Raw genomic sequence first — 12,708 nt, forward strand, 5'->3', positions numbered from 1 at the left:
GGCGCGGGGTGGCGGAGGCGAGCGGCTCGGGGGTTCGCTCCGAGCACTTGGTCTCGCCGTGCGAGGCGCGGCCACAGCTTCCTTTTGTTAAAAGTTGCGTGGGGGAGGCCGGAGCACCCGAGGACCGGCCCGCAGGTTCTCAGCCAAGCCGAGGGCAAAGTTGGGGAGCCTTTTCTTTGCTCTGTGTCTGCTGCTTTCAACCGCTGGCCCTCTTTGTGCCCGAGCTGGGGACCGACCTGCTGCCGCCTCTCCTCGCGGTGCTACGGGTGGAGCGGAGTCTAAGGCTGCCGCTTCCCCGCCCCCTGGTCTTGCTCCCGGAGCGCGCCGCGTGCGGCTGGGGGGTCACCCCGCCACCCAGGAGGTGGTGGCGACCCGGGCAACTTGGGCAGGGCGTGTGCAAAGCCGCCGCTAGGTTGCAGACTTTTTGCTTTTGTGACTCCCGTGCGGTAGGCGCGCCCCTTTCCGCCGCGGTGCCGCTTCATTCCTGCCACGCGCTCCGGAGCGACTGGAGGCTGCCTGCTCAGGCTTGCGGTTTTCGACCCCGGCCACCTCGCGCGCCCAGCCAGGGTGACCTACCAGCCTGGAGGAGCTCTGGGAGCCCCTCGTTTCGGTGTCTGCGTCCGGTAATCGCAGGTGCCAGTTTTCTTCGGGAAATTTGAGACTCGCAACAACCCCTCCCACGGGATAGCCACACTCCAGGGCTGCCCGAGGTGGGGTGGGAGGTGGAGTGGAACTTTCTGCCAGTCTTACTTGGTTCTTAAATCTATTCTGGAAACCAGTTGTATCCCCGCGGGAAGCTGGGTCTTAAGGTGCTGGAGGATCTGCAGGCTCTGGAGACGCGCAGCCCTGCCTCGCCTGCCTTTTTATCCAGGTGTCGCTGGCGTGCTGGCGCGTGCAGGTCCTGCTCACCCTGAAGCTCTCTTCCAGATTAAAAAAAAAAATAGTCTTTAAGGTTACCCTGGTAATGTAAGGATAGAAAGTGATTCCGAACTGCAGTGGAGCACCCCAAAAGGATCATGGCAATGAACTGTCCTGAGACTGTCACCTCCTGGCCCCTTCTCCGTAGTCTGCACGACCTCCCTGTGCAGACCATAAGGCATTGTGAAGGCTTTCCTGTCGGGAAGAGAGGCCCAGCGTCAGGATGGACCCCTGTGCTGCAGGAGGGGTCACCACCGAGTGTCCGGATTTTTTTTTTTTTTTTAATTTAATGGCCCAGATTCAAAATGACATGTTTGGTCTCTATAGATTTGTGCCTTGCTTGGCCTTTTATTATCACTTAAGGTGTGTAAGAGAGACCTGACTAGGACACCAGAAGGAATATTTCTCTTTTAAAAGTTACTTGAATCGGTGGTCTCTCCCACCCCCACCCCCCATTTGCCTGCTCCTTGCAATAGGTTTTTGGTAAAGGGGATTTTAAGGTCTGTTCCTGGGGACAGTGGAATATAGTGACAAAGCCTGGCTCTGCCCCTCAAGTCCTCTTCCCTGCCACCGGTAGGACACTTAAATTTTGGGAAGCCCAGTTTCTGTTTGCGTCCATAATTCTTCTGGTCTAGGGTTAAGGGTAGAGACTCCCATTCATCTTTGTCCATTCTTCACCTGACCCCTTCCCGCCTCTTTGACATTCCGGTGTCTTTCTTGGGTACAAGGACCTCTTGGTGAATCCATGTATCCTTGTGGTCTGCCTCTGGCTAAGGCGGAGACGATGTTTTATGCTGCCCTCCCTCAATTCCCACATGCCTGTGAGGTGCCTGCTGTGTGGACGGATGGACACACACGCACGCACGCGCACACACATGTATTTACAGTGCCTTTGCTAAACAGGATGAACCTGCAAGGAATAGTGAATCATATCTCCCCTTGTTCCTGCCAGAGGCCAGATTCCTCCTCGCAGCTGGACAAGGTATTTGGAATGAGTACCCTGCTGGACGAGAAGCCATGGCCTTTTCATGGTCTTGAAAAGAGATCCCAGGGAGCTGGCAGGTGGTGTGGGGGACCACATGGAGGACCACAGTTTGAGTCCCAGATTTCTCCCTTTCCCTTTCTCTCTCTGGTCAAATTAAAAAAATGAACAAGAGCAAATAAAATGAAATAAGTCATTCTTTAAACAAATCAATAAAAAGACCCCAGATCATTTATTCATCCCTGTTCTGGTCTTGCCCCCCCCATCCATTTTTTTTTTCCCTAATGACTTTGTAAAAACCATGTCTGCTGTGTGTTTACAACATGCTTCATCTGGTGCCGTAAGTGTCATAGTGTGTGTGTTGTTGCACGTAGTTGTGGCTCTTGTGGAAAACTGTGCAGCAGGCTCCTTGCTGGGGTTTCCCTGGCATTTCCAGTTCTCTCTACAAGCCCAACCCATTGCCCCTGCTCGGTTACAGCTGTGGAAACTGAGAATAAGTCACTGGCCCCAAACAAAAAGCCGGAGACCAGCCCCACACGCCCTCTATCCCCACTTGCATGACTCACCCGATTTTGTTTTGTGAAGTGAGACTTGTTGAAAAACATTTAATGAGTGCTTACTGTGTGCCAGGCATCGCTGGAGGTTCTGGGAAAACAGGACGGCCAAGGCCATTGCCTTCCCAATGTTGGTGAAAAAGACCTATCTTAGGACATTTGAGTTCGAGTGCTCCTCGTCTTCTCAATTTCCAGTAGATTCCCAGGTTTCTCTGTTTTAGCCACGTGTTCACTGGTGGAGGACGATTCCTTCAATGACAGCAGTGGGAGTTGGGGGTGTTGGCCTTTGGCCCTGAGTTGTGAGAACTTTAGGTGTCACTGTCCCGTTCCAGGTAGGGCTCAGAAACGGAAATGAGCTTTCTCCTAAGGGATGTCTGTCAGGAGAAATCCATTCCCGAGGCCAAAAGTAAAAATAGTTTTTTAACATGACATAAGGGGAATCCAAAAAGTTCGTGGAAAAGTGCAATTAAAGTTTGAGTTTCTTTGGGTGCAAACATAGATGGGAAACCTATGCATAGTTTGTTTATCATAGGCATTTCCCCCCAACTCTTGACCCCCCTTGGTCCTCGCAATGCTAGCTGAGACTGTTGGCTTTTTACAACCTGGGTGGGTCCGAGGAGAGGCCCACAATGGACCACTCACAGCCTTTCTTCTCCCCAAACGCTCATCGCCCGTGGGCCAGGCATTCAGCGGCCTGCCCTGGTAGCGCATTGACCACAGATGTGGTGGTGATGCATTTGGCTGCTGTTGTTGACAGCCCTTAGAAGTTTCTCTTAGGATTTTGACTCATTTCCTCCGGTCTCCTCCAGCTGATTAAAGAAGGGCAGGAGGAAATGAGCCAGGGTGTCCTGAGCGGATTCTCAGCGCTGGACGGTGAGCAGGAGCCTCCCACGATAGCGGTGAGGTCGCTGCTGCTGCAGGTCTCTCCAGAATGAATTTAGTTGAAGAGTTGGCCAGCTCTCGGGCACAGCGAGTGCTTTATTTTGCTACATCCGTGTGTAGTAAGTTTAAAACACTGCATTGAAAAGACTTTTGCAGGAATACAAATCTGCAGAATTTCATATGCAGTTTAAGTAACTTGAATAGTTATTTTCACGAGTGCAAGTCCAGAGTGAGGAGGCTTAGGTGGGCATTTAGCAGAGGTCAGAGTGTGAATGGAGGGCAAATTCAGGGTCAAAGTTTGTTGCAAGGAGAGCCTTGTGAGGAAGCCCGGCACGGTAGCTCTGATTTCTGGCATTTTTGGACAGGATCATACTAGCTCATCTTTTGACATAAGACTCTTAGGAGCAACTGTAAGTTGATAGTCACTAGACATGTTTCTTTGGCCTGCGGGATGCTTTTTAGAAAATATTCATATAATATTTAAATCGAGGTCTCGATTTCTACCTCTTCTTGAAGAGTTGAGAACTGCCACCCTTTCAAAGGGGACCACTGGTGTCTTTGGTTGCTGACCCCTGGCTACAGCCAGCCTCTAGTTTTGTCACACCTTGCTCTGTGACTTCGAGCAAATTAACCCCTTTGTGCCAATAAATGGGTTGCTGCGAATACAGCGTTTGTCACCCAGCACCCCGCATTCGTGTTAGCCATACTGATCATCTATAAAACAGGAATTGTTATCCAGAAAAGAGAATGACGCATAATCTTTTTTTTCTTTTTAGAGAAATTTTTGCTATACGGTGTGTGTGTTCACTGGAGAGACAGAGAGACAGAAAGCAAGAAATTATCCCCCAGGGGGCATGGTCACGCTGCAGTTCATTCTCCTCCATTCTCCTTTCAGGATTTTGGGCACACATGCACACACACCCCTAGCATGAGTTTTCAAGCTGCCGGGTCCAGGACTCAGACTGCTGTTATCCACATGAGAGTCCAGAGCTGTGACCATTACGCCATCTGCTGGTTCCAACAATGTATACTCTTAATATGATAAAATTAGAAAGATTCTCATAAAGGTGCTTGGCATAGGATCTACAATGGGATACACACCTAATAAAATGAATGCTTGCATGCGGGGACCAATAGGTACTAACCTGATAGCTTTATTTGTTTGTTTATTTTTGAGAAGTTTTTGCTATAGGGCACATATATTTGTCTGAGAGACAGTGAGATGGAAAGTGAGAAATCTCCCCACAGTGGGGTTGGCCACGCAGCAATCCCTTCTTCTCCATTCTTCTCTTGGGATTTTGGGCATGTATGCACATGTGACTGGCGTGAGTTTCAAGCCTCCGGATCTAGGATTCAAACCATGTTGACCATAGTGCCCTAACCACTATATGCCACCTGCTAGCCCCATAACCTGATAGCTTTTAAAATGAAAACAACTTTAACTTTTCTCTTGAGTTTTATATCGAGTTTTGAATTATAGATAAGAGTCACTGGTTAGAGACCAAAGAGATTTTGGATTTGTTTTTTCTCTTATTTACATTTCTTCACTGTATATTTTGTAGTATACAAAAGGAAACTTCCAAGCATGAATATACTGCATATTAGTCCAATCAAAGATACTACTGTACACATTGTCTTCAACATAATTTTACATTTTTGTGTCTGTTAAATGTTTTTCTTTTCTCCTTCCTTCCAATTCTCTCCATCTCGTCCTCCCTCTGCCCATCCTTCTCCTACACTGTCTGTAGTATCCACAGTTGCTCTCCATGCTTTTATGTCTTCTAATCTTTCAGTTTCTGCTGTAGAGTTCAGACATTCAGTATATATGAAGTGGGGGCATACAATGCTTCTCTTCAGTAGTCTGGCTTGTTTCACTCAGCATGAAGTCTTCCATATTCATTCACTTTCTGTCAGATACCAGGATCTCATTTTTTTTTATGGCTGAGTAGTATTCCATTGTGTATATGTGCCACACTTTTCAATCCATTCATCTGTTCTTAGACATTTGGGTTGATTCCATGTCTTAGTAATTGTGACTAATGTTGCAAGTAAACATGAATGTGCAAGCATTTTCCCAGCTGCGTGTATTCCTATCATTTGGATAGATACCAGGAGTGGAATTGCTGGATCATGCGGTAGTTCTATTTGTAGGTTTTTAAGAAACCTCCATATTGTTCTCCACAATGGCTGTACTAATTTACATTCTCACCAACAGTGTGGGAGAGTTCCATACATCTCAGACTATTTCGCCAGGAAACATTTGTACCTGATAGTTTTCCAATTATCTTATACTTTAGCTTCCTACTTTTGTTTTGGTCAGGACATAATTTTGTTAAATATCTTCCAGTGCATGCCTTTTTGACAGCTAGGCTTTCAACATTTTTGCAGAATTTAAGGTTTAAGCCAAGTAATTATTCAGGGCATGGGGCATCAAGAGCTTAGACTCTGAAGTTGACAACTTGGGTTTTTATCCTCGCTCTGCCTTTTCCAGCTGTAGGATCTGGGACAAGATACCCTCTCCGTAAGCTTTATTTCTTCACCTGTAAAATGGGAATGATGGCTTGGACTTTCTCAAGGATTGAATGAGAGTCTGTATATAATATGCTCTCCTTGTGGGGGAAGTGCTTGAACTCCATCATCAGGCTGGTTTTCTTATGTACTCTTTCAGCTTTGTCTCAGGAAAATAAATTGGAAATGGTGTAAAACCAGATTATGTAGGGCTTAAAAATTTTTTGAAATTGTTTTATTCATGATAGGGAGCACATGTGCACATGAGAGAGAAAAGCAGTCTCCACAAGGTCTTGTCACACCGTGGTGAGCCCCTTTCTCCAGTCCTCTAGCTCCTTAGGATCTTGGACACACGTGTGCACACCTGGCGTGTTTCAGGGAGACCTGGTCAGGGATCTGAACTGTGGTCTACCATGTGGCTTCCAGCACTCCAGTCCAGAATGCTACCAACTTCACCACGTAGGTTGGGCCTGTAGGTTGGGCCTATAGGTTGTTCTATAATTATTTTTATTATTAAGGTGACTTTTAATCTAGTTTTGAAAAATTCCATGGTCAGTAGTAATACATACCTCCCTCCTCGTTTCCCTTCTTCTTGTTTCTTGGCTTAATCTTCTTATGTTTTTATAGAGGTAGGGCGCATGCAACTTCCCAGAGAAAGAGAGAGAGAGAGGCAAGGAAAGTGAGAAATCAACTCCCCGGGGGGATGGCCATGCTGCAATCTCTTTTCCTCCATTTTCTTGGGATCTTGGGCACGCACAGGCACTGCACGAGTTTCAAACCACCACCAGCTCTGGGACTTGAACTGCGGTCGGCCACGTGGAAGTCTAGCAATGTAATGACTGCACGACCCACTGGTCCCACTTAATCTTTATTTTCAGCTTCCCACCAGAGAGGATGCAGTTTTTTCAAGATAAAAGTTTGTGGGGGTTGTCTGTAAGTGGCCATTTTCTCTAGGTGAATAAATAAGGAAAGCTCCCTTAGGGTCCATGAACTGTTATTACCTTATAGTGGTTTCGATGACCCTCGGATAGTAGGGGGCTTTTCCTCCCTTGCTTTTCTGGGAGTGCAAGGACCAGGCTGACTGCGTCCGCTGCCCTAGGCTGTCCACAGAGGTGCTCAGTAAACACTGGTTGAACTTTCTTCCTTTGCACATAATGCTCAGTGAACATTTTGGATTCAGTTTAATGAAGCTTTATCAATCCCCATGCCTTGGTTTTGCAGGGACTACAGCTGTGGGCTAGGATGGGGGATGGAGGGGGAAAGAACACACCTGCTGACTGAGAGAGGAATTGGGCATCCCAACTGCAGGGTACTCTGGGCCGGATTTTAAAGGAGAGGAGCTTCTGTCTTGGTGGGTGATAGAGATCAGGATCAGTAAGAGTCCAGGTGGGGTCAGTATTTGAGATTATTTCCTGCACCTTAAAGAATGAGGGTAGAGTGTTGAGGTATCAGTTGGAGAAAGCTACAGAAACATGAAGCAAGACACAAAGATCTTATCTGAGGATTGTCAGATTTTTTTTTTTTTAAGAGAAGATGCATGCACTTGCTGGAGAGACAGAGAAAGACTGAAAGAAAGAAATCACCCCCCTCCCCACCCCGGGGGGGGCATGCCCACGTGCAATCCCTTCTCCTCCATTCTCCTCTTGGGATTTTGGGCACCCACACACGTGCGCCTCCTAGCATGAGGTTTTTTTATTTTTTTGTTTGTTTGTTTGTTTTGAGAGGTTTTTGCTATAGGGTGTGTGTGCTCATCAGAAAGAAACAGAGAGATAGAAAGCAAGAAATCACTCCCCAGGGGGGATGGCCATGCCGCAATCCCTCTTCCTCCATTCTCCTCTCGGGATATTGGGCATGCATGTACACGCGCCCAGCGTGAGTTTAAGCCACTGGGTCCGGGAATTGAACCACGGTTGCCTATGTGGGAGTTCAGTGACATAGCCATTACGCCAACTGCTGGTCCCGACTGGCATGAGTTTTTAAGCCACCAGGTCTGGGACTCAAACGTGGGAGTCCAGTGATGTACCCATTACACCATCTGCTGGTCCCTGTCCAATCTTTCAGTTGGTGTGATGGTTACAGTTAGGGAACTGAAGGGCAAGAGGCTGGGAAGGTAGACTCCTCTGACTAACCTTATTGGAGGGAGGGTGTAGTTACTGGTGAATTTGGTCTAGATTATGAAGAAGGCTTTAAAGTCAAGGCTAAGCGGACTTGACCTAGGAGTGACTTTCCAGGCTTTGCTCAGGAAGCAAAGTCCAGGGCCGGCTCCACCATTCTGTCCAGTAAGCACAGTTCCCAGCCTGCCCCATATCTGGGGAAGTGAGATGACAGGTCCTGTCCCGAAACTTGGACACCTCCTTGCTGTGGGCAGCCAAGACTAAGGGAGAACGCTTTTTCATTTTGTTTTCGTAAAGCACACTAATACAAAATTTACTATCTTAACCTTTTTTTTTTTTTCTTAAGTTTTTGCCATAGGATACATGCACTTACCAGAGAGAGGGAAAGTGAGAAATCACCCCTTGGAGGGAGGATGACCACGCAGCAGTCCCTTCTGCATTCTCCTCTGGGGATTTTGGGCATGCACTCACACAGTCCTGGCTTGAATGTCAAGCCACTGGGTCCAGGACTCAAATCGAGATCAGCCTGGTGGAAATCCAGTGTCTTAACCACTACGCCACCTGCTGGCCATGAATGCTGGTGTACAGGTGTCTAGGGGAGAGGTTCTGGGTGCTCACTCAGGGTGGTCAGTCTTATGGCTGAGAGTCATGTGTGGGTGGATTGCTGGGCAGAAGGCCAGTCAGGTGGGTTCTTCAGATCAGATGCAGGTGAGGGGTGGAGGGCCTGGTGTGAGGGCACATGGTCTAGAAAGCAGGGAGAGAGAACACTTGAGAGAGACAGGAAGATAAAGGTCCAGGACTTCATTCCCTTGGCATGTCTGTGGGTGCCTTGTGATCTGCTGAGATTGGGGAAGGAGAACAGGGGGGTGGGTGAGGGTGTGGTAACTGGGAGTAATGGCGGTGCGAGTATGGGGGTTCATGGAAATGGAGCCAAGAGGAGAGGTGCTATTTGAGAGAGGGAGTGTGATGTGGGACTCCTGTTCATTGATTATTTTCTGGCTGCATTTACCTGACACTCTATTTCACAGTCATGACAGAGAAAAGAAATTTTTCTTGGGGGCAGGTCCCTGTGCGTGATAAAACTCCACCCTAAAGTCACAGAACATGGCTTGGTAGTATTAGGGCAGGAGTGAGGGAGTCCACTTGTTCCCTGTGCTAACTGCGTATCCGTCATATAATGAAAAGTGAATTTCATGTAAAGAAGTATATAGTGGAAAATAATCTTATATTCTCTGCATTAGGCCTTTTTAAAAATATGTTTTTATTTTTCTCAGAGAATAACATGGGCCTTTGGGCTGTAGAGGAGGATGTCGGGTTGCTGAAAGCTTTGAGAAATAAGCTCCTTGAACACAACGTAAAGAAATTGGATTTATTAAGCCTGGAGACGGCAAGGTGAGGGAAGGTTTAGTGAGTGACACCTTCAAATATTTGTAGTGTGTGAATGAACAATCAGACAAAATGAGCTTAGTTTAAATTGCTCCAGAAGGAAACTGAGCTTTTTAGTTTTGTAAGGGAAAGTTCTTTCATTGGAAGGGTTGGGAAAACCATCCTTGTGTTATCAGAGCTAGTTGTAGGGTCTTCGCTGGAGCCGGGAGGAGAGCCATGGAACCGCCATGTTGAAATGGCCAAGCGCTGCCCCAGTCAGTTGATTTGATCCTTGAGGGGCCTGTCTGAAATCCTTCCTGAGTAATTCGGAAATGGGAAAACCAGCAGTTTTTCCTTCCTCACGGCCCTGGCTGTGGCAGTTTCTAATCGATGCTGCGTAGACTCTAAAACGACCCACTACTGTGTTTATAATTTTGGCTATATTGAAAACAGCCAATAAAGAACCCACTGTGTAGAAATGGGTTATTGATCTTTTGGGGAGGGTGGAGAGCTCTAACCACAAAACAAGTAGTGCAGGGTGTGATAGCTTCCATTGGGTTGTCAAAATAAAAACAAAAAGCTTGAGGTCTCAAGAAATGCATAGTCCCTCGTGCAGTCCCAACCTGAGAGTGGCCGTGCTCTGCGATGCCCAGTGCCCCTGCAGGCGGCGGGTCTGTGGGCCAAAGGACGTGCCCCTGAAGGCCTTTCCCCCTGGGGACTCAGCGATGGCGGCTCGCTCTGGCCTCTGCTCCCATCTGGCCTTCCCTTTGGTCATTTCATGGTCCTGGCTCAGGGACACGGGCTGTATCAGTTCAAGGGGAAGGGTACAAATGAAAAAGCAATTCCGCAGCTTTGCTGACATCATTTCCCTTCAAGTGGAGATGTGGGGTGAGGTCTAGGGTGTTTCCCTCCTTTAAGGAGTGTGGCTTCTATAGGGAGGTAAGAGATACTGGGAGATGCTACTGTAATATGATTTTTGTAAAAACTTAAGTAACCCTGTGGTCACGTCCATTGCCATGGGGTTGTAGTACACAGACTTCGCTTCTTGATAGAGTGGCTGATTGAAAGGAAGCTGGGGGGCGGTGGGGGGGCAGCAGGTGGTGTGGTGTTAGGGTGCTGGACTCCCACATGGCTGACTGCGGTACAAGTTCCACATCCAGTGGCTTGAAAATCACACTGGATGTGTGTGCCCAAAATCCCACGAGGAGAGTAGAGGAGAAGGGATTGCAATGTGGCCATCCCTCCTGGGGGGGGTGATTTCTCACTTTAACTCTCTCTGAGGCTAGCACCCTATGGCTAAAACCTTAAAAGAAAAAAAGAGGACAGAGAAGAGTAAAGAAAAGAGGGGGGAGAGGAGAGGAAAGAAAAGAAAAAAGAAAAGAAAAAGGAAGCTGGGGGACCTGAATTAAATCTTCAAGAGTAGGTTGGAATTTGGTTAAGATAGGAATAGCCAAAGCAAGCTCTAGGGTTGTCCAGAAGGCGCCAACAGGAAGCAGTCTCTGTAGAGACTAGGGGAAGGTGAGATGGGATGATACTTAGGGCACTTAGATTTGTATTCTTCAGTGGTTGAAATATTGACACCTGATGAGATTTTTGTAAGTGCCATCTGGTCAAGTAGGTGCTTAATTCAGAGAAATAACTTAAAGAAGGGAGAAGGACAGATCCCTTTCCTGTGCTAAGACCTAGGTGTATGTACAGCCTCCATTCCAGTATGCATGTGAGCTGCCATTAGTTCAAGACCATTTACCTGCCTGCACACCTCTTCCAGCCCTCGAGCCCACGTAAGAGTGGTAGCGGGTAACTTTTCACTTTTGCTTATTCACAGAATTTAAACATTGGGTAAGATGATAAACCATACACGCATTGTTTATGTCAGTTCATTCGTTAAAGTAAAAACAGCAACAAGCAAATCCCCAATCCGTGAGAAGGGTCTTGTGTGACTTGGGACATGCCGAGCTTCCGCCCTGGGCTCCCCAGTCCTGCCTTAGTAGAATACTGTTTGCTGCCCTCCCCAAGGCTGGGAGTTAGGTGGAGGAGCAGCAGGTGACTGTTGGTGTCTGTCACATAAGGGAAGGTGTCGCTGATAGCAGGGAGAGTGAAGGCCTGCTCTTGACCAGTTGGAAAAAAGGGGTGAAATGAAGAAGAGGAGAAACTCTTAGTCTTTTTCTTGTATCTTTAAGTTGTTTAATGAAGCAAAGTACCCAACCTCATATGGGTTTACTCCTTGACTCAGGTTATTTCAAAGGGCATAAGAAAACTTCTTGGAAACAATCAATACTTCCAGTAATTTAAATATAATAGCTTCTTAAGCAGAGAAATTGCTTGACAGAGGGAGAGCAAAGGAGGGTGTTCTCACAAAGAACTTTGGAAGGTAACGTGTCTCTTATTAGAAAGAAGCATTTAGAAAGAAATATTTATGGGGTCCAGCAGGTGGCATGGTAGTTGGGATGCTGGACTCCCGCTGTTGACCAAGGTTTGAGTCCCAAGCCTGGCAGCTTGCTCTCTCACTTCGCCTTTCTCTCTGGTCAAATTTTAAAATAATAATAATGATAATAACAAATGGAATTAAATAAATCTTTAAAAAAAGAAGTATTGATAGAAAGGGATCAGTGTAGACATTGGCTTTAGGGGAGAATATTTACTGGAGATCTGGGAAGCGTAAAAGAAGACTGGTGACATCGGCTCTCTGTTAGTCTACTGGCCTAGCACATGCTTCCGAAGAAAACAAGACTATAATAATAAAATATATATACACACACACACATATATGCATAATTGGAAAGATTGAAAGAAAGGCAAAATGGGAACTTTAAAAATGATATAATTTTTAATTTATAAAATATTTGATTCGCATTTCCATCTTAATCTCCCCAATGTGAAATTCCTTTAGTGGCTAATGTTGAGAGCACGCACCTTGGAAAGGTTTTAGTTTAAGAAGTGGGTGATATTTAATTGGCTAGTCAAGCACCACATGGACTGGTTTTTAGGTTTTTGGTGACTGTTAAATTAAATCAGGATTCTTAATCTAAACTATGTCTTTGGTTTAGCCATTAAAATGCTTTATTGGGAATGTTTTAATATTTTTCTGTTTATTTTAGTAGAACATGTATATTTATTGTAGGAAATAGCAGGTATGCTTTTAACTGAAACGAAAGGTGCCACTTTGATTACAAAGAACCTCTCCTCTTGCCTTTTTTATCATAAACTAGCACAGGGAGAAGAGTTTGTGGATTTTTTTGGTAGATGTGAATGGGTTACCTAATTCACATTCCAACATTTTCAAGGGATGATATATTTAAAACGATCTGATCCTGGGTTCAGGACCACTGCCTCTCAGGGGAGGCCCGCCGAGGGCGTGGCTGCCCGGGGGGGGGGCGCGGGCGCG

The 12,708-nt window shown here is 46.7% G+C and overlaps 1 protein-coding gene across 2 annotated transcripts in view; it reads left to right on the top strand.

The window, feature by feature from the left end:
- KIT (KIT proto-oncogene, receptor tyrosine kinase) overlaps positions 1-12,708 on the top strand; it is a 96,627-nt gene that overhangs the window by 468 nt on the left and 83,451 nt on the right. The gene's annotated exons all lie outside the window — the stretch shown is intronic.

The sequence above is a fragment of the Tupaia chinensis genome, unplaced genomic scaffold (genome assembly GCF_000334495.1).
Source record: "Tupaia chinensis unplaced genomic scaffold, TupChi_1.0 Scaffold000102_1, whole genome shotgun sequence".
Taxonomy (NCBI): domain Eukaryota; kingdom Metazoa; phylum Chordata; class Mammalia; order Scandentia; family Tupaiidae; genus Tupaia; species Tupaia belangeri.